At 41.9% G+C, this 19,255-nt stretch overlaps 1 protein-coding gene and 1 long non-coding RNA gene across 6 annotated transcripts in view; one reads left to right on the forward strand and one right to left on the reverse strand.

Annotated features, from left to right (window-relative positions):
* Nucleotides 1-19,255, reverse strand: part of CSMD1 (CUB and Sushi multiple domains 1) — a 2,022,178-nt gene that overhangs the window by 649,143 nt on the left and 1,353,780 nt on the right. The window lies entirely within an intron of this gene.
* LOC123584199 lies at nucleotides 365-18,884 on the forward strand. Its single transcript, XR_006705245.1, has 4 exons — nucleotides 365-547; nucleotides 7,241-7,295; nucleotides 17,624-17,694; nucleotides 18,847-18,884. It is a non-coding gene; the product is annotated as an uncharacterized LOC123584199 (long non-coding RNA).

Genomic DNA, 19,255 nt, shown 5'->3' on the forward strand with positions numbered 1-19,255 from the left:
TACTTGATTCAGAAGTTAATTTTAACTTGAATAACTGAGCTCTCTCGACCTAGGGGGCACAGCCAACTTATACATAAAGCATTTATGGTGTGAGTTATTTTTAACTTACACCCAATCAGCCAGCCTGCTGCATAATAGGAGTATTGGATTTTAGTCTGCAAGGAAATTGGAGCTATTCTCCTGAGAATAAAGGCACAAACATGGGCAGTAGCCATGGGTGTGGCCCATGCTGTCATCAGGGACTCTTCACGCTGCCATTGTGTCATATTGCCTGGCATTCATAATGAAGATTCTGACACAATATACGACCCTGAAGTGTCTTTAAGTCTTCGATAATGTCAAGTCAGATTGTAATATGGTTGCTTCATTCTGCTAGTTATGTGTATCCCATGTTAATTTATTGCAAGCTGGTAATTCAGCAAAAATGCCACATTCTCTGAATGTGGATATAGATACCATTCTTTGAATAGGATGTAAAATATCCCATATTATGCAGTAGGTTAAGACATTGACACCAGCTGAGGAGAAGCTATCACTTTCTAAGCAGGTCTCTAGGAAATCAGAGACTTTTAAATAGAAGATGCTGTCATGGCTGTTACCATTAGTATATCATAAACAGCAAAAAATAAAGATTAGTGTTAAATATACCTGGCAGTGTACGTGATTCACAGGCTAATGTAATACTATTACTAATTAAATGCTTACTATGTGTCTGGCACTAGGCTAAGTATTGTCAAAACAGTGTCTCACTTAATGCCATAGTAACTGCAGATATTCAGTAGTGTTATTCCCACTTCACGGATAAGGAAACAGAGTAGAGAAGATTCGCCGGTGCTGGGCATACAGCCAGCAGGGAAGGAGGCAGGGACGGAGCCCCAGTCCTGCTGGCTCAGCAGCCCTGGCCGTTCTTGATGGTGTTACTCTTCTGAAACTGAAAGGTAAACAAGGTTCCCAAAGAGGCAGAACTGATTCCAAAACAAGGGTGAAGTTCCCAGGACACTCCACAGGCCAGGAGAGTGGGAAAGGACTGTTGTAGGGCCAATCGACAGGGAACCCGTTTTTACAACCTCAAAGAGAGTGAAGTCATGCAGTGCTTGACCACTCAAGGCTGTGCAGGCAGGAAACGGAAACAGGCCAGAATCCTAAGGGTTAAGAAAGTCTACACAGAAGGTTCTCGACGCCCGGGGCGATGCAGGCGTGCCGAAGACGCCCGTCTTTCTGTAACTTGGGAGATACCTTCTGCCGCGAACCGCCTCGTGGAAGACACACCGCCGCCTCTCCTCGCGGCCTGCCCGGGGTCTGTCCCAGCGCGGTGTTCTCCACGGGCTTCTGCAGCGGGCTCCCTTCTCCCCCCTCCCCCAAGCAAGGCGCAAGGACGGATCGCTGCTTCCGGCCACCACAGGACCCATGGCACAGCCTCGACCTGGCCTGGGTCTGGCTCCCTCACTCCTCGGGGAAATGACACCATTCGACACGTCTTTGTAGGCTATACACCGTACCCTTGCCTGTATCCCCCAGAGGTACTCGATAAAGGTCGAGTTCGGGCGCTATTTTCTTTGGTTTCTCTGTTCAAATGGAGACTTGGGCAGAAAGACCACGAAGCCAAGAGGAGGTGGTGCCATGGCCTCAACGTCTGTACGTCCACAAATTGACATGTCAAAGCCCTAAGCTCCAGTGTGATTTGGAGGTGCAGCAGGGTTGGATGAGGTCGCGAGGATGCGGCCCGTATTGGGATTAGTGTCCCCACAAGAAGACGGACAGGCCACAGCCCTCTCACCTCACTGCCTGGGGAGACGGTGACAAGGCTGCCACCAAAGTCAAGAAGAGAGACAGCCCTTGCCAGGAACTGAATGTGCCAGCACCTTGATGTAGGATTTCCCTGCCGGCAGAACAGTAAGAAATGAACGCCTGTTGCTTAAGCCACCAGTTGATGGTGCTTTATTAAAGCGGCCCAAGCTGTCTAAGACAGCAGTGTTTTCGCATGTGGCTGGTCTAACGCGACCTTTCGTTACGTGAGCCTGTTCTCTCTCAGTGACCCGTCGCTGGAAGTAAAGTCATGGACCATTATTCCCTCAGGCCCACTGCCTGCCAACTTCCCTAAATAGACAGAGTCATCATCTACCCCCACTCTGACTTCAGCATTTTATCACTGGTGACAAATACAGACATAAGGAATATTCATTTGATTAGCACCTGTATTTCTTAATATATTTATATATTCTGATATAGCTTGAGAAACCAGGAAGTAAATTAGGTTTGAGCTCTAAAAAAAAGTTTGTCTGGATGATTTTGAATGCTTGTTTTCACACATTCACGAGGACACATTGCATTTTCCCTTTTGCCTTAGCTACACCTGAAATAACTCATTTATTTCCTTCTGCTAGATTTTATAGTGTTTTCCTCCTTTATCCACACTGCATTATGTATTGAAATAAACAGCAGCTGTAGAGTCAGAGGATGATGTTTTGATCCTTGGCCCGAAGCACTTACCAGCTATGTTACCCTAGGGCAAGTCAGTTAACTTAATGTTCTTTCCTGAAGGGTTAGGTCTGTGAGGCAGGTTTGTTGTTAGAATAGATAAAAACCAACACTCTACCCAACACGCTTGGCACATCCTAGGCACTCAATATATGCTAACGTTAGCCATACAGAAGTTATTTCATTTTATATTACATCAAATTTCATAAAGTGTTTGCAAAACTTTTATCTCAGAAGCCCATGTATTTAAATATATACTAATGGGACAAACACCCCCCCCATCCCCCCAAATAACTCACATCATGCACTATGTAGGGAATCTGCTTCCTGAGGAGGTTGGGTCAGGTCACGAGTCATGGGATTAGGTACCTATACTTGGGGATGGTCCATTAATCAAAATCAATTTCCTAAAGGTGAGAATACATTTCCATCAACCGTGAGATAACCAAAATGGGTACATAAATGCCATACAAATAAACATAAGAAAATCACTCTTTAAAAGTATAAGATTAACGGTGTGCATCTAATATTTCTCCCCCAGAAAAGTTATCTTTTAAGCTAATTATTCATGTAATAAAGAGACTTAGTAATCATCTAGGGCTTTTTTCGAGGGATTCTTGCAAAGATACACAATTATGTACCGTCCCCCCCCCCCCCAACACACACACCCTGCCCAAGACCAGTGTAAAACAAATAAAAACTGTCAAGGATCCTATAATAGGAGTTGGAGGGCAGAGGCCAGTGCACCCATCTGAGCTCCAGCCAAGACCCAGGAGAAGGAAGTTCAGGCACTGCCCCAGCGTCACCATGGCGACCAGGCTCAGGAAGTAGCAGCGGATGCTTTGGAGATGCCCCTGACTAAAGCAAGCTGGAGACTGTTGGGCCACCTCTGCTTAGAAGCATCTTCCCAAGCGGAACCTCCTGCTGTTTACACAAAAGGGATTCTATCACCTGGGGGTCTGGGGGCCAGGCTGGGGAACATCCACCTGTGTGTTGTGGAAGTCTGTCCTAATAAAAACAGCACTGATCTTTGTCAAAGTGAAATGTGAACCTCTATTGATATATGCATATTTCTTAAACTAGCGGATCATGCAAAACTCAGTATTTCCATTAAATTCTCTAACTCAGAACAACCTTGCTTTATCCAATCCCTTATTATTTTAAAACTTTTTAACTACATTTATTTATTTTTGAGAGAGAAAGAGCACAAGGGGGGGAGAGGCAGAGAGAGAGGAAGACCCAGAATCCGAAGCAGGCTCCAGGCTCCCAGCTGTCAGCACAGATGCCGACGCAGCCGGGGGGGGGGGGGGGGGGGGTGGCTCGAACTCGTGAACCGTGAGATCGTGACCTGAGCTGAAGTAGGATGCTTAACGCACTGAGCCACCCAGGTGCTCCTCCAATCCCTTATTTTTATGCCATCATCAAATGGCATCTCCCCAAACAACTCTCTATGGGACCAAAAAAGAGGGGAATGGATTGGAGAGACAGGAAAGTTGGATCAATACATCAAATAATACTCTCCACTGGGTGTGTACCTCTTTGTGAAGCACTGTGTGACCATTTGACACTGGTGACCCAGGGGACGAACCTGTGTCCCTGGTGAGGAAGGACCAGCGCAGACAGACCTCTTTCATTTTGTCTCACAACCAATCTTCCACAAAATCACCAATAAGCTGTTTCTTCTGGGCACCGTGTCGTCACGGCTTCTCTGCTAAAGCAATTACACATGATGGTGTGAAACTATCTGCCTAAGGGGAATTCAGAATTATAACCCCACCATTTCTGGAGCAGTGCCACATGCGCTCTCAGCACTCTCCCACACTGGGGGCACTTCAGCGCCGTGGTGAGGGATTAGTTTTAGTGGGAAAAAAATGAAATAGCTTTAAAGCACTTTTCTGAGTATCATTTTTGTGCCTGGTCTTTCTTCTACTGAAAACATTTCCGTATTCTTTCAATTTAATTCCTATAATTATTTTGTGAAGTTATCATCCCTTTTCCACGTGAAGGAGTTGAGACAAAGCAGTTCAACGATTGGCCAGAGTCCTTGCAACTAGTGGTTTAAATTCAAACCTGGGTCTTCAGATTTCGAATTCACAGCTCCCCAGTAAAACTGTATCGGCTTTGTTTTACCTCGTTATCAAAATATTTGGCCAGAATTTTTAAGACATAAGGGATATTCATGAATTGTAGGCTAGTAGTCTTGGTTCTATTTAATGTTATTATTTATTTAAAATGTGTCTCAGAATATTAAGTTTTAGAAAATTTGGGATGATGTGAAGTTCTTGGTTGATGTGGAGGAAAACCATGACCTAAACTCATGAGAACATGTTTGAATTAACAGATTAACACCAAATGGATAAAGTTGTCTTTATTTTAATTTAATGATGGCTTGTTCTAAATATGGAAAATCAGCAACTTCAAGTTTTTTTTTCATCTGAATTATTCTTTGGTACTTAACATTCCTATTTATATGCAGATTTTGGAATTTGTCTTTGCTTGCCAATGATGTGCACACATTTTATCTTCTTTACGTGTCATCCAAGTCAGACTGCACTCTCCTATCCCTGTACCTTGTTCTCCTGGGAACCCAACTTGGGATAATAATACAGGAGGTAAAATCATCATCACATTACTGCAGCTAGGCAGAGTCACCCTTATTCTGAACGCCACAGATAATATTCCAAATGCTGTAGTATTTCCATCAAAGCAGTTGTTATATTCACCATTTCTATGTACGTTATGCAGTTCTAAATTTTCTATTTGAATTTGTAGCATTATGGAGAAGAACATGGCCACATTTTACCCCTTAAGCTGTCTCTGAAATAAAGTGCAGCAATAAGTTCATTTTGGAACCAACATTTCAAGATTCAGACAAGCTCCACTTAGAACGGTCAACATATGGTTGACCTCCATACTGTTTTATGGAGGTTCCTCAAGACAATTAAGAATACAACCATATGATTAGACAATCCCATTCTGAATATATATCCAAGGGAAACGGCATCACTATCTAAAGAGGTATCTGCACTCCGATGTTCGCTGCAGTCCTACTTACAAAACCCAAGACACAGAAACAACCCGCGTGTCCGTCAATGGACACGTGGACAAAGAAGCTGGGGTTTATATTTACAGTGGAATATCACGCAGCCATGAGTAAGAAGGAGATCCTACCATTTGCAACAACATGGACGGACCTCAAAGGCATTATGCTTGAGTGAAACCAGTCAGACAGAGAAAGAAAACTACGGTACAGTTTCACTTATACAGGGAAACTAAAACAGCTGAACTCATAGAATAGAGCGGAATGATGATCACCAAGGAAAAGGGTGGGGGAAACAGTCCCAGAAAGACTGGGTCAGAAGGTGCAAACCTTCAGTTATAAGATGAACAGGTTCTGGGAAGCTAATGTATGGAATGGATAGTTAACAGTACTGGATTATATTCTTGAAAATTGCTAAGAAAATAGATCTTAAATGTTCTCACCATTCTCCCCCACAAAAAAAAAAAAAAAGGTAATTATGTGAGGTGACGAAAGCATTAACTATAACATTATAGTAATTATTTCACAATATATACATGCATCAACATAAAGATCAACATAATTTAAGCCTACTTCTTGAAGTAAAAAATAAGAGATACATTGACTATATAACAATTTGCTGGTTTCATTATAGAAAAATAATGGTGGACCTTGGGAATCACTATTTTGATTCTACTGTTTTGGAGTAAAACATTGATATAATCAGATCCTGACTTGGAAAAGTGAATCCATTAATCTTCTTTTTTTGTTTCTTTTTTCCCAAAAGAATGGCTACAAAATAAAGTTGCCTTAGGGCTAACTTCATGCACTATGTTTAATTTAAGGACTCGGCAGCGTAATTGTTTTTTTGACTGTAGAAGTTCCTTAGAACTGTTCTACACATCATCAAATCATCACGTGATGCTAAGCTTGGGCTGTGTGTAAAATCAGAGCATGGCTCATCCATCGAGTTCTTGGCATCATGGATAACGCCAGCAGTCTGGGGTACACACTGAGAAGGTGTCGTTGAAAGATCTGTCGTTCACAGGCAGCAGCGTGACCTCAGGGAAGGACCTCAAGACATCTAAGCTTGTTTTCACTTTTGCAAAATAGAGAAGTGGAACCACATAAATCAGAGGATCAGCTTCTGGCTTCCTTCCTTCCATGTGGTGATCTAGCCAGACATTCCTGAACAAGTGCCTGTTCCATATCCACGCAGAAGTTCATTCAAACATATGAGGCCATGAAGGATACAGTGAAATGGGGGCGGGGGTAACGAGTGATGCTGAAGCACGTTACAGAATCCAGCATAAAATACCCAGTCCGCATCCAATAAATACAGGATCCTACACAAATGTAAAGCCATGACCATAAATGTGACATAATCCTGCTTCTCTCCTTGAATCACCTCTGGTGCAGTGTAGGGGACCTTACATCCAGGAAAGGTCCCAATTTAGAGCTGGTGTTATGGACAGCACCGGTTTGGACAAGAAAGCATGCGGTTACCCCATGTAGGACAGGAGAGAGAAAACAGTCACCTGTTCATAGACTGGATAAGACCACCTATATCTTTATCATTTCAGCGTAGGGCGAACAGGGAAGCCACACCTAAAAGGAAGTCCACTCTATTTCTAATTTAAGGCCATGAAGCTGACTTTAAAAGAGTATGAAAGTGTAGTCGTTATGGAGAAATCTATACGAAAAATAACTCTTCTCAATTTTACTTTCTCCATTTTCTTGCAGATCTTCTCAGTGGAAATGCTATTTTTCTTCGACTTTGAATAAACCGGTCTCTGAGGTGAGTCCAGCCAGCACAGAGCACCGTTTATAGTTTGCTCTGAAAGCCACAGGCCAGTGACTGCCTGTGCCCTGTTTCCCCAATCAATGGCTGGCGGCCACTGGAAACAAGCAGCTCTCTTGAAGACACTGGGACCCTGAGTTATGGCGAAGTTTTACGTGTAAAAATAATTAATCTTTGCTCCGCTAAAACCTCTCAAGAGAGGAAAAGACAGTGTGGGCATCGTGTCCATAACTGTCCTCCACGGTCGGGACTGAGTGTCCCTCACCAAGGTGCTGAGCAAACAGCTTTCAGCAATTCCCCACCTTCTCTCTCTTCTTCCTCTTCCAACTGTTTTCTTTGATTATCTGAATTTAAAGACTTCTCCCTTCTAAACATGAAAAAATTTAGGATCAAATTTAGTGATTTCTTTGCTCAGTGCTGCTGCTGCTTTTTGCTTACAAAGATGTTCAGTGCGTTCAGGCCATTGAACACTGACTTTGTTTGAACTGTTTTGAAGTATTTCAACACCTTGTATTTAGATACAACTAAAGTACATAAGAGTGCTGGACACAAACTGGCCAGAGTAAATTTGTGTTGCAAGAATGGTGAATGGACACAATAACACATTTTTATCCAAAATTACAAATACTGCCTCTCTTATTTTGAAATGGAATATAACAAAATATAAAGCACCAATTTTAAATGTGGTAAGTCTCAAAAAAATCTTTTATAAATGCCAGTAGGAAGTTTAGTCATCTAGTGATCCTTACGAAAAGGGGATAATGTACTTTGTAGAAGTGCTAGGCACACAGATATTAGACCTTGCATCTGCTAAGTGAATTTGGAGCCTGGTTCCTTCACATAAAAGGCAATAATAATTACTGTTCAGAAGGATAACAAAAACTATTTTTTCTAATATGTGTAAAACTTTCTTACACGTGCCTAATAAATATTAGTAATCATCTATAATTATTATATACAAAGTGAGAGATGTTGGGGAAAAAAGACCCCAGGGCAGGGGGTACCTGGGTGGCTCAGTTGGCTGAGTGTCCGACTTCAGCTCAGGTCATGATCTCACGGTTGTGAGTTCGAACTCTGAATCAAGCTCTCTCTACTCTTAGTACAAAGCCCACTTCAGATCCTCTGTCCCCTTCTCTCTCTGCTCCCCTCCTCCCTCTCTCTTTCTCTCTCTCTCAAAAAAATAAAAATAAACAAACATTTAGCACTTTATTTTTTTTAAGTTTATTTATTTTGAGAGAGAGTACACACATGCACATGAGCCTAGGAGGAGCAGAGAGAGACAGGGAGAGATAGAATCCCAAGCAGGCTCTACACCATCAACACAGAGCCCCCATGTAGGGTTCGAACTCACAAACTGTGACATCATGATCTGAGCCGAAGTCAGACACTTACCTGACTGAGCCACCCAGGCGCCCCTGAAAAAAATAAACGTTTTTTTAAAAGCCCACTTGGAAAAAAACATATAAATTCTAGACTGTTCAGTGAATTGAAATTTAGTGTCATTCCTACAAGATGTCCCTAGGTCCAGACTTCTCAATTTAAGGAACAAACTTATATTTTAAGCATTCTGGGTGAAACTGTAGCATGGTAAAGATTCTGACATGCTATAAAAATGGAGATTACTATAAAGCTATAGTAATCAAGACAGCTCCATACTGGCCAAACTGACAGATAAAATGGAACAGAACAGAGAGCCCCAAGACAGACCCACAAATATAGTCAATTGATTTCTGTTTGACAAAGGAGCAGAGGCAATTCAATGCAGAAAAGACAGACCTTTCAGCAGACGGTGCTCAACAACTAGACGTACACACGGAAAACACTGAATCTAAACACAGATCCCACATCCTTTGCAAAAATTAACTCAACATGGATTACAGACCTCAATGTAATATGCAAAAGTATACAATGCCCAGAAGGCAACAGGAGAAAATCTAAGAGACCTTGCATCTTGCAATGACTTTTTAAATGCAACAATATTGGTATGATCTATTAAAAAAGTTGAGAAGGTGGACTTTATAAAAGTTAAAAACTTCTGCCCTGTGACACGTTAAAAGAATTAGAAGGCGAGCCACAGATGGGAGGATAATATTTGCAAAATATATATCTGATGAAGAACTTTTATTCAAAATATACAAAGACTCTTAAAACTCAACAATAAGAAAACAGACAAACCAATTAAAATGAGCAAAAACCCTGGACTGGCATCTAACCAAAGATACACAGGTGGCAAACAAGCATAGGAAAAGACAATCCAAGAAAATGTCAATTAAACAACGAGATACTATTATGTGCCCATTACAACGAGCAACATGCAGAATGCCCATAACACCAAATACTAATGAGGATGTACAGTAACAAGAACTCTCGTTCACTGTTGGGAATGCAAAATGGCGCAGCCATTGTGAAAGACATTTGGGCGGTATCTTACAAAACCAAGCATATTCTAAGATCCAGCAACCACACTCCTCAGTATTTACCCAAAGGAGTTGAAAACATGTCCACACGAAAACCTGCATGTGGATTTTAGCAGGAACTTTATTCATAACTGCTAAAACTTGGAAGGAAAGAAGACGTCCTTCAAAAGATGATGGATAAACTGTAGTCATTTCAGACAAGAGAATATTATTCAGCACTAAAAACAAATGAGCCATCAAGCCATGAAAAGACGGGCAAAACTTGCATGTTACCAAGTGAAATGAGACAATTTGAAAAGGCTACATACTGTATGATTTCAACTATATGACATTCTGGAAAAGGTAAAAATATAACGAGTAAAAGGACCAGTGTTTTTCAGCGGTTAGTGGGGAAAGGAGGGATAAACAAGTGGAGAACAGGAGTTTTTATGGCAATGAAACTATTCTGTATGAACTATAGTGGTGGCTACTTGACACTGTCATTATTCAGATATATAGCATACACAACACCAAGAGTAAACCGTACTGTCAACTATGGACTTGGGGGGGCGCCGGGTGGCTCAGTCGGTTGGGTATCCGACTTCAGTTCAGGTCATGATCTCACAGTCTGTGAGTTCAAGCCCCGTGTCGGGCTCTGTGCTAATAGCTCACAGCCTGGAGCCTGCTTCAGATTCTGTGTCTCCCTCCCTCTCTCTCTGCCCCTCCCCTGCTCATGCTCTGTCTCTATCTCAAAAATAAATTAAAAAAAAAAAAAACAAAAAAAACAAAACTATGGACTTGGGTTGATAATGAGGTGCCATGTTGATTTGTAAGTTATAACAAAAGTACCGCTCCAGAGAGGGCTGGTAATGATGGAAGAGGTTGCATGTGTGTTTGGGGGTAGGTGGGGGTGCGGTGACATGGGAACTCTCTGTACTTTTCCACACAATTGTTCTATGACCTAAAACTTTCCTTAAATAACTGTTTATTAATTACAAAATGACAACCAAGGAAAACAACACCAAAGAAAAAGTAAACAAATATAGAGATTAGCAATGCAGATGTAAACAGAAACGCATGTCAGCTCATAAGAGAATCTTCACTAATACTGTTTATTTATTTCAATTAGCTCCTTTCTAAATAGCATAACTAAACTTGAAGTTAGCTCCCAAACTGAGTTTTAAAAATATAATGTGAAGGGGATTTTTATTCAAGTTGTTCTAAAACTGCTTATTGGTCCAAAAGCAAAATAAAAAGAGACAGGAACGAAATAAACAAAAGGCTAGGGGTATAATCCTTGTAATACTGAAAATATCAACCATGTGAAACAGTCTCTGAACTAAAGCCCTCCTTTAAAAATTTGTGAAGGGTACTGGAAAAACTAAGAAGAGCACAGATGTAGGAGAGAAAAAGAGATTAAAATTCCTAAGCAGGCGATGCACAGTAATCAGATACAGAGTGTAGACATTTGAGATCCTGATTTATACAAACCAGAGATTAAAGATAATTGGGGGGGGGAGGGGGGCGCCTGGGTGGCTCAGTTGGCTAAGTGTCTGACTTCAGCTCACGTCATGACCTTGCAGTTTGTGAATTTGAGCCCCACGTCGGGCTCTGTGCTGACAGCTCGGAGCCTGGAGCCTGCTTCAGATTCTGTGTCTTCCTCTCTCTTTGCCCCTCCCCCGCTCATGCTCTGTCTGCGTCTCTCTCTCTGTCTCTCTCTCTCTCTCAAAAATAAATAAATATTTTAAAAAATTTAAAAAGATAAATTGGGACAACTCTGAAGAAATAAACATATTAAGAAATTAATAAATTCAATTTTGTTTGGTGTTTTAAAAGTGTACTATCCTCATGCTTTATATAAAAGATATGCCAGACTGTCTATGTATCTACCTATCTACACACTTCTATATGTTAACTATTTACAAATAAAATAATGTGATGTCTGGTATTTGCTTTAAGATACCTGGAGGGGGGAGGGGGACTGTGAGAAGGTGAACAGATAAAATACAAATGACGGAATGGAGAACACAGCGGTTCTCTTTACAGCTCTCTCCACTCTTCTGTATATTTACAATTATCCACAGTAAATAGGTTAGTGTTAAATAATCCAATGAGTGAAATACTGTCAATTTAAAAAGTGTCATCTCACCTTAATTGTGGACCATACACTATGTGTTAATATCATATGGTGCATTTTAAGGACCATCTTAGTAAAAATGTGACTAATATAACCATTCCTAACCCACCCATACAATGAGAAAATAACAATCAAACAACTCCACACTCCGGTTTAAACTGTAGGATCTGTGCTCCAACATGATTTTGGGGCACATGTAATGAGTTTCTGGGAGCTGTAGACCTTCCCTCCCCCTTCCATACCTCTTTACTCCTTCACGATTATCCTTAAGTCAATCACAGAGATTTTTTTTGTTTTTTTTTAACGTTTACTCATTTTTTGAGAGACAGAGAGCACGAGTGGGGGAGGGGCAGACAGAGAGGGAGACACAATCCAAACTGTCAGCACACAGCCTGAGGTGGGGCTCAAACCCATACACCGTGAGATCATGACCCGAGCTGAAGTCAGACACTTAACCGACTTGAGCCGCCCGGGCGCCCCAGCCAATCACAGAATGTTTTAAGTTCAGTGCCAGAGAGGTAAAACTGGCCAAAGAGTAAGACCCCCCCCCCAAAATGATCTAGTTAACTCTTGCATTGCCCTTCCCACATATTACACTAGCTTATGCCATTTGAAATGCCAGCATCTCCTTTGGATAAAACATTTAGGGAAAAAGTGTATGGCAAGACATTAGAAGTAGTTATAGATTGTTTCTTCCAGATGGCCAAGCATTGTGCCCTCACTTTATACCATTTCACTTTTCTTCTCAGAAAGAAGCCATTTCCCACTGAATATCTCCCTCACATCCAGTGGAGGATAGTTCATCCCAGAGGGCCAGTGACATGAAGTGTCTCTGGCACAGTCACTACCCACTCACTGCAGGAACAATAATTCCTCATCAATCAGCTAAAAAAAAGAAAAGAAATCCCGGGATCTCTAAAAGAGATTATTTGCTCCAGCATTCTACACAGATGAAATTAAATAAGGTTGCAAATAATCAAAATGAGCAATTAAATAATAAGGATGCTATAATATATCAACGCCAAGTACTAATATACTATACATAACATTTTAGTGTAGTGGGAAGGAGGGTAAGTGGAGTTCTTGCATTAGGAAACACACACTAATGTAAACTTAAAACACAAACCTCAAATTTGCTAGGCTTGAATGAAACATTCAAGAACACCTTTCTACAGCCTGTGGACAGACTGTTACAGCGGTGATTAGGGGTTTTCCACTAGGGACCCCGCACAGTGACTGTCTGAATCAGGTCAGGGATGCCTTCCGAACAGGCTGTCAGTAACCACGCACCCAAACTAACCAACATTTGCAAGCTTTGAGATTAGCCAGATTTGATTCAAGGTCATCCCTGTGATAACATCACTGCTCATCTCAACATGGATTTTATTTGCCTACTTTCTGTTGAGAGGTGAGTGGAGCTGTGTGAAAGCGAACTGGGAATTACAGACAGCCAGAAGCTCATCTCACCTGGGCCACGGCTTACGCCGAGGGACCTTTACCATGCTTTCTTATTACATGATGCAGTTCAATTTCAAAAAAATAAATCTAAAATAGCCCTATTTTTATTTTGCAAACTACATATTTTGAGGCCATTAAGTAGGTGATTTACTCACATACAAAAATTTTTAAAAATAAATATCACATCCCTTTTAAAAAAGGGGGGAGGGGGCACCTGGGTGGCTCAGTCAGTTAAGCATCTGACTCTTGATTTCTTTCGCCCCAGGTCACGATTTCATGGTTGGTGAGTTCAAGCCCCCTGTCAGGCTCTGTGCTGACAGCATGGATCCTGCTTGGGATTCTCTCTCTCTCCCTTTCTGTGCTCCTCCCCCTCTTGTGTGCACAGGTTCTCTCTCTCTCTCTCTCTCTTCTCTGTCTCTCTCTCTCAATATATAAACTTAAATAAAAAAAACTTAAAGAAACTAAATAAATATCACATCCAAATAAAACAGAAGTCAGACACATTATGTGTGTGTGCGTGTATGTGTGTGTGTGCATGTGGGGGGGGGTGTGCATGGGGAGGGTGCCGAGGGCTGAGGCTCAGTATCTCGATACCTCTGTGACTTCTCTTCTGGATCACACATGGGAACATCACTTATCACATCTGTTTCAATAGAGAGAAGGCTAGGAACTTACGGTGTGTAGTTTATAATTTCCCAGGGCATTTCAAAATTGGTATTTCAAAGTAAAATGTTCGTGATCTACCCGGATGAAGTTGAGAGTAGAAACACTTCTATATGGTCAGTAAGTATGATCAGTGCCCACAGTGTGGTTTCTGTCCTAAGAAACACAAATAGAATCTACAGGTATGGTCACCAAGTGCCCACTGTATCAGGCACTAGGCTAAGTGTTTTATATGAAGAGCGATAAATGATCAAAATGGTCTAACAAGGCAAGTACTATCATCACTATTTCAGAAATGAAGAAATTAGCTCAACTTTATCTTATTTGTAATAATTCCTCTTGGTTTAAGAAATATATGAGGTAGTTTTGTGATAAAACAACAAATGACAGGACAGAGTATGTAACTTGAACACTGAATGTGTAACTTGCGAGGCTTCAGGACCCAGCACGTTCCCCTTGAAGGTGCGTTCTGAGGTCACCTTTCATTCATCCCTTCTCCGCTTCTCTGGCATGGCCCTGGCCACCCAGGCCCTGAGCTGAGTGCTGGGACCCAGGCGCACTAACAAGTGGATCGCTACCTGTGGATGGCCAGGCTCCATCCGGATCAGACCTCACACCGACTTCGCAATTCATTCCGTTAAGAGTCTCTTAGACATCCGGCGGCTCCTGCTGTAGCTACTTACTGCTGTGAAAATTGCACTAAGTTGTTTCTTCTCGCTTCCAATTTTTGCACCCTTCACGTCTCAGTGCCCTGGGGCACACCCCTTCACACCCTGCCCATGCTGTCTGCCTTGCACCAGTGGGATTTCTGTGATCTCTGCCACTTCCAGGCCACCATGTCCCCAAAGAAAGGGGCTTAGGTAAAATGCTCTTTATGGACTTGTCAGCTCCAACGTACCGCATCTGACCCAGAGTCACCTGACATTTACACTTGAACAAACATTTCAGAGAACGAACTCTCCCGAGGAAAACCTGGAAAGTCTGACTCATGGCCCATATGCCTCCCCCGGTAGGATATTTTGAGGCCTGCAGACCTGAATGTGCATCACAAAAATACTGCTGCGGGATAGAGAGGTGCTCCTTCGGAAACCTGAAGACTCTCATGTGCTTTGGCCTTTATTTCTTAAAGATATGTGATCCCATGTGCCATGTGAGCACTTGAATTTGCCTTCTTTAAAACACCAAAGCTGATATTAATGCTGATCTAATCTAAAGAAGGTTTACAATATTAAAATTCTTCTCTGGGGTCAAGTATCCATTTATTGTATACAGAGACTATGGCAGATAGACGACAGAGAGCTAGGTATCAGTAGATACACATCGTAACCTAGTCCAGTCCACATATTGTGCTGAGTAAACTCGCCCGGCCGATAAATCAGTACTATTGACCAAACGTTTCTTCCATGACAGGCATCACACATTCTGGGCAGACAAGCGAGCACAAGCTAAGGCCTCTTATCAAGGAGCTTCTATTCTAGGAGAAACAAAAACACAAATGGATAAATATCTCTCATTACTGACAGATTCTAGACAAGTGATAAGACAGGGTAAAGAGGAGGACCGTTTTTCTTACATCTGTGAGGTGGGCTAACTTAGCTAGGGTGTTGAGTGAGAGAGTGGTGGAGGACAGGATGCTGTTGTCAGCTGGATGAGCAGGCAGCTACACGAAGATCTATTCATTCACTCGCTCGTCCAATGTACATCCCCTGAGTCTCCACCATGTCTCCAGTACCACCCTAGTGGGAGCGTTAACATTAAAATGCATCAAAATGTATGTATGTGTACAAACATAGCATACACACACATATATATAGGTATATATACACATACACATAACATACATACGTATGTATAATTACTAAATAATGACCAGAGGTAAAAAACTAAAACTGGAAGGGGACTGGAGGCAGAGGGAGAAAGTGTGTGTGTGTGTGTGTGTGTGTGTGTGTGTGTGTGTGCACATGCACCAGTGCACGTGGGGGCTCAGAGACCTGGATGAACGTGAGCACGGATAAGGTACAAACGTTCACGACCGAGAAGGGGCCCAGACCTAGGGCGGAGGTGGGGGCTCTGCCGCCTCAGGTGGCGATGCTGCCACTGCTCCCTGGCAGGCTGTGTGAGGCTGGGCGGGGGCGGAGGCGCGGAGGGCTCCCGGTGGAACACCCAGGGAACGGGTGCGTGTGCAGGGCACATGTCGGGAACACAGCAGCACGCGTGTGTCTGGGGTTGAAGCGGAGGTCCAGACAGAGCCTGCAATCACGGAGTCGGCGGCAGAGATGGAAGAAAGGCCCCACGGGGTGGATGTCGCCCCTGGCCGCCCCTGAGGAACGACCCACGGGAAGAGCAGGCTGTGGGTCGAACGGGCTCGTGCCAAGTGCCGGGAGCGCTGCAAGTTCAACACGAGTCGAGGAGCGGCAGAGGGGGAAGACGAACAAATGCGTTTGGAATGCAGGGAGCGCAGCACAGACCCTAGGACCAGGTCTCAGAGCCTTTGCAGGCTACACTCAAAGTGCCGATCTCTCTGCACCCGAGGGAACTGGTAGCCCTGAGCAGCATGCTACCTGGCCATCTTGGGGGGGTGTCGAGAGGGGCAGAGAAGACGCTGTGTCACGTCAGTTTTGCAGGACGATCTGGAACTTATTCAAAGAAGAGAAAGGGAAGTTGGGAGAGCAGAGGGGGCCAAGGCAGAAAGGATACTCATAACAGACTAATCAGCACGGAAAAAGGCGCGTGGCCTTGTCTGGGAATGTGCATGCGTGTGCATGTGTGTGTGCGTGTGGGTGTACATGTGTGATTGTGGCCAAGGTGGAGACAATGATATTGGAGAAGCAGAGAGGGCCTTTAGGACACTGTCAAAAAAAACCAGTTGTCTTATAGATGCAACAAACCTTTGAAGACTCAAATACAAGCAAGATCTTAATTATAGTGCTATAATGCAGGACTAGCAACTTAATGTCCTTTATCGAAAACACTTAATGCCCAAAAATAAATGCTGAGTAACAAAAAATAAAAAAAGGATTGCTCAAATTATCTGGTATACTCAGCCTCATTTTAACAAAGCACATTCCACCTAAGCCTTTTAATACAGTGAGGTTAATATAAAACCCATGAAAAACACAAGTCTGGCTTTACATTATTCTAATTAGAGCTTACAGATACAGAGGATAACATTAGTAGCATGTCTGTTTATTTGGTTTTGTTACCAGATTAAAAAATATATATTATTTTGAAAGATGATAATCCTGGAGAAAAATGTTTGTATACTTTACAAGAACATCCAAAATAGAGACTTTAGTTTGTTTGTTTCATTTACAAAACAAATGAAAACCAGAAATGAAGTTATTCATTCAACTAAAGCAAGTGTTAGCAAGCCACTGTGATGTAAAAAGCAGGCAATGAATAACTAAAGTTGGGTCAAAATCTGCCATAAATAATTTTTGTGTGACTGAACATAAGGAAAATGGCCCTTTGGTGGCGGGTGGGATAGATGGTATCTACACCCTATTCTGAGCACATGCGACATGGCCGGCTGCAGGTGGATTACAGCCCAATCAGCAAACGCTTCATTTTCCAATAGGATTCTTTTTTCATTTCACAGAAATTACAGCTGTAATCATTACAGTTACCTAATGCATTTGATATTCTTCTAACTCTATTCTACCTCTTTGCAGATGAGTCAGTCCTTCTGAGAAGTACGCAGAGCTGTAACTAACACTCTTCCCAGTGTCAGAAACCTACAAAGGTTTGTGGAACATTTATGCATGCATTTGCACAAGAAAAAAAGCTGCAAAGATTTTCTTGGGGCTGGGGTGTATGGAAAATTTCTTACGTGCTAATTACCAAACTTGAATGTTTACTTGAAGCTGAGGTTTTCCCAGGTACATAATGAAAGTATCTTGTTTGGATGTCACATGGTTTATTCAGTTTTATATGCCTTTCAGTTTGACAGATGAAACTATAAAATAGGTGATTTAAATAAGCAAACTGAATTCCCTGCAACCATTCTAATAATAATTGCAGCACACAATGCTTACAAAATATGGTTCTTTCTGTCTGCAAAACACTTTACTAATTACCCAGTTTGTTAATCTTAGCTTATCTCCTTGATTTGCCATGTATTTTCACATATGTATCTTAAAACACAACTTATTTTCCTTCTCCGGCATAAACTTCCACTTAGCACATCTCTCCATATGCTGCTTCTTTATAAAAATAATGTAAATGCACTGAATTCTAGGGATATGATCAAGTAAGCATTACATCAAAAAATATAATAATTTGCTGCGATTAAATTACCTGATTTACTTCAATTACTGTGATGATTACTTGGGATGGATTTGTAACAAAAGAAAACTGGTGAACACTTCTGAAGTCAATATATCATCCCTACATTTCTTTGATGACTTATAGTAAGGCTATTCCATTTTGCAGGCAAGACAGCAGAGTAAGGGGAAAAAAATCGTCCATGTCAAACCTAAGTATATACGGTCAACCTAGAAGTAAAAGATAGGACATTTTGAAAAAAAAATCAGTAAGAATTTGTAAAATATATTTTACTCTTTATTATTTGAAGTAAGCTTTATTTCCATAACTTAAATTCCCTCATTTTAAGATTATTATAATTCCTTTGAATCCCCATGAAAATATCCAATCAATTGTGGGATTATGAATGAGGACATTTTATCAGTTTCTTGGCCTTCTATGTATAGGTCATTTAAGCTGCAGGATTTACTACTGCAAGCAGCCTGAAAGACCCAACAGGTCATGGGGTTCTGGGGATGGGGCCTCACACCTTTTCTATTCAGGGCAGCCACCTGACCGCTATTCTTGTCCATGCTATGTGTGTCTGCAGAAACCAGAAGTTACTTTATTTATTTATTTATTTTTTTGACAGAAATCTATCAGCTAAAACTTAGAGAAGGAGAGGGACAGACAGAGACAGAGACCGGTTCTACAAAAGGCCCTTTGAAGACAGAAAAATATGAAAACATTTGGGAGAAAATATTTGCAAACTGCATTTTTAACAAAGGATGAGCATCTCAAATATATAAGAAACCCTCAAAACTCAACAAGAAAAACAAACAAACAACCAAAACAATCCAAACAGAAAGTGGGTGAACTATGTGGGCTAACATGTCACTGGAGAAGGTGCCCAGATGGCAGATGAGCACGCGAAGTGATCTCCAACATCATCGGCCACTAAGGAAATGCAAATTAAGACCATAATGAGATATCACTGCCTACTTCTCAGAATGGCCAATTTTGTTGTTGTTATTGTTGTTGTTAGTCCTAACACCGAGTGC

Source organism: Leopardus geoffroyi, chromosome B1 (assembly GCF_018350155.1).
Source record: "Leopardus geoffroyi isolate Oge1 chromosome B1, O.geoffroyi_Oge1_pat1.0, whole genome shotgun sequence".
NCBI lineage: Eukaryota > Metazoa > Chordata > Mammalia > Carnivora > Felidae > Leopardus > Leopardus geoffroyi.